The 3,197-nt window shown below is 41.7% G+C and overlaps 1 pseudogene; it reads right to left on the bottom strand.

Annotated features, from left to right (window-relative positions):
- Positions 1–2,319: 2,319 nt before the first annotated feature.
- Positions 2,320–2,664, bottom strand: LOC102856545 (annotated as a pseudogene).
- Positions 2,665–3,197: the final 533 nt, after the last annotated feature.

The following is a 3,197-nucleotide window of genomic DNA, read 5'->3' as shown; positions in this document are numbered from 1 at the left end:
TTTTCCAAACATGATGTCTTTTTCCAAGGACAGGCCTCTCCTAACAAAGCATGTGAGAAGAAGTTTCACCATCCTTACCTCTAAGGAGCACCTTCTTTGAAAACCTTATTTGTTTGGTTTTTTGCTGTCTGTGGGATAGTCAGTATTTCACCCAGTACCATAACTCAAAGACATCAATTCTTCTATGACCATTATTCACCATCCCTTTTATTTTCTGACCAAATAAGAAAACATCTTTATTTTAGAAACTTTGCTACTACCCAACTACTTACACTTGTAATCAATTGCTAGGTTATATATGTTGTTGTTGATTGCCTTCAAGTCACAGATGACTCATAGCGACTCTACGAACAAAAGACTGGAGGCCTTTCTGTAACTATCGATTCTCCAAGTACATAGAGTTTCCAGAGGCTTGTGGTTAGGAAGTTGATGGTAAAAATCATCATTAGGGTGAGCTTTGGTGGCCTAGTGGCAAGACGCCGCACTGTAATCCCAGAGGTGTGCGGTTCAAATCCACCAGATGCTTTCTCCTCCTGTACCAGTCAAATCTGATTTGACAGTACACACACACACACACACAAAAATAAAAATAAAATTAAAAAAAATTTTTTAAATCATCATTAGATAATATATATTTTTTTAAATTTCACTGATTTGTTTTTGTTCAACTTCCATTTTATTGGAATCTACAGACAGAAACCAAAAATAATTGTTACATGCTCTTAGATAATATCAATCAGTATTATAAACAAATAGCTGTGAATAAGAAAAATATTTAATCTGAGTTATGAATTATAAATTTAAAAATATATTTCCTTATGCTTCTCCATTGATAAGAACCATTAATCAGATCACTGCTCTCTTTGATGTTGAAGGGAAAAGCAAAAATACGAAAATGACAATAAAATACACCAATATATTTTCCTTAAAAAAGAATCTTTTTCCTTAAAAAAGAATATTTTTCATTTTTTTTTGTTTCAAACAACCCTTTATTTGTTACTCTAACACTTTCTTTCTCTGCTTTATTTTATTATTATTATTCATTAACCACAGCAGGCAATATGTTCTTCTCTGAATGGAACTGCTTCCACAGTTCCTTAGTTCCTAGTAGGTAAATTATAAAGGTCATTCAGTTTGTGTTATCTCCTTTCAAAAAAACTTTTGTGATTTTAATGATAGTTCACAGAAAAGTTGGATTATCATTCATTGTTGCACATTTTCTTCCCTACCCACCCAGTTCACTTGAAAAAAAATCATTCATTGTTGCATAATTTCCTTCCTACCAAGTTCACTTTGCTATCCACTTCTTTTTTTTTTTAATTTCCATTCATTCATTGTTGCACTTGATATTCTTTTAACTCCATTATGAAAAATACAAACATTCAAAGGTCCCAAATAAAACTTTCAATTCTTTCCACAAGGCAATTGAGGTTCCTCATCACTCCTTAATCTAAGCCCTTTTGAGCCAACATATCAACAAGTAAGACCCAGGCAATGAGCTTCTTAAAAGCCATCCCATTTTTTCAAATGTGTAGCAAGTAATTGAAAAGACCATGGCTTTGGACAGACATACGTTACTCCTTAAACTGACAGCCTGTTCTGGACCTTTAAACTTTCTGGATATTTTTATTCATAAAAATGAAATATTCTAATATGTGTTCTTTTTTTTGTGGATGAGTAATAACATTTAATGAATTAACATTACAAAAAGCTCACACCGCATGCAACCTGTTTTCACCCATTTGTGTCCAAGTTCTTTCCTGTTGGCAGATGGGTGAGCTGAGGCCCCATCCAAAGTGCTTTTCAGTCTGGATCCTTGACCACCAGGCAGAGTCCTGAGCACAGACTTGGCCCACTGACGTCCTTCTCTTGCCCTGCACCTGCGCTTGCTTGGCCAGTAGATTCTGCAGGCATGGTCCCCATGAATCAGCAGGTCTTGGGGGTTTAGCTGGGCTGGGGGAACAGCCCACACTCCCTGCAGCAGAGTGCCTGGGGCTGAGGGGCAGAAGGGGCAGTCCTGGGTGCACTAGGTGGCACTGCTGCTGTGAGGGACTGAAGGGAGGCTGAGGAAACAGGCCAGGAAAGAGTCCAGTTCTAGGAGGAGTCATTGCAAACCAAGTTCCTCTTGATGGTCCCAAGCTGCTGGGCAGTGCTGAGGGCCAAGAAGGAGGCAGTAGGTACAGGCAGACTCCGGTCCCATATGTGTGACAGGGAAGGCGTGCAGGGCTGGTCAATGAAGTAAACATGGGCAGATGTCCTTCTGAAGGCCAGCAGAACTTAGGGCTAGAGGGTGAGAAGAGATGGAACTGGTAGACCGCATCATTGGTCCTCCTCTTCACTGGGCTGCTGTTCGAGAACCAGGTCCTCCGCGTTGTCATACTGGATATGATACATTATGCGCCACACCCTGGAGTCGGAGCCTTTGTACCAATTGCCAGGATAGAGCTGCCACATCAGCGGCAGGTTGTACGATGAAGAGACTTGGCTGGGGCACACCGGCTCCCCGAGGGTGATGTTTATCTGCCGCAGGAGGACTTTCAGGACATTGGGCTCCTCCAGGGCCATGGCCATCCAGCTGCGCTGGTTCTCATCCACATACACACTCTTCTCCCAGAGCCACAGGCAGTTCGGGTGCTGCAAGATGCATGATGGTAACTCGCCCATGGAGCCCGCGTCGAGGGGACACAAACGTGCACGGGCACCGGCAGCTGGATGTGGACACGCACGTGCGGAGTGCTGGCCCTAATATGTGTTCTTTTATGGCTTGCTCCTTTTACTTAACATAGTTCCAAGGTTCATGCATGCTGTAATATGTAACAGTACTTCATCCTTTTTGTTACTGCCGAATATTCCATGAACGTGTGAAAATACCACATTTATTCCTCCATTCATCAGTTGATATGAAATTTGAGTTGTTTATACGTTTGTCTACAATTATGCCTGATCCAGGCCATGGACTTCATAATCACTTGCTATGCATCAAAGAGCTGGACAATGACCAAGGATGACAGGAGAACTGATGCCTTTGACAAGTCTGTTCTGGAGGGGATGATATCAAGCTGCTCCTTGGAGGCAATGATTTTGAGGCTCTGTTCACATAATTTGAGGGACCAGTCTTCGGAGAAGGATATTGTGCTTGGAAGGGTGGAGGGACAGTGCAGGAGAGGAAAACTGATGGATTGACACAACAACTGGAG

The sequence above is a fragment of the Elephantulus edwardii genome, unplaced genomic scaffold, assembly GCF_000299155.1.
Source record: "Elephantulus edwardii isolate Elephantulus edwardi_28Jun2011 unplaced genomic scaffold, EleEdw1.0 scaffold00028, whole genome shotgun sequence".
In the NCBI taxonomy this organism is placed as follows: Eukaryota; Metazoa; Chordata; class Mammalia; order Macroscelidea; family Macroscelididae; genus Elephantulus; species Elephantulus edwardii.
The sequence above is the reverse complement of the archived record's forward strand: the minus strand, read 5'-3'. Positions and strand labels throughout refer to the sequence as shown.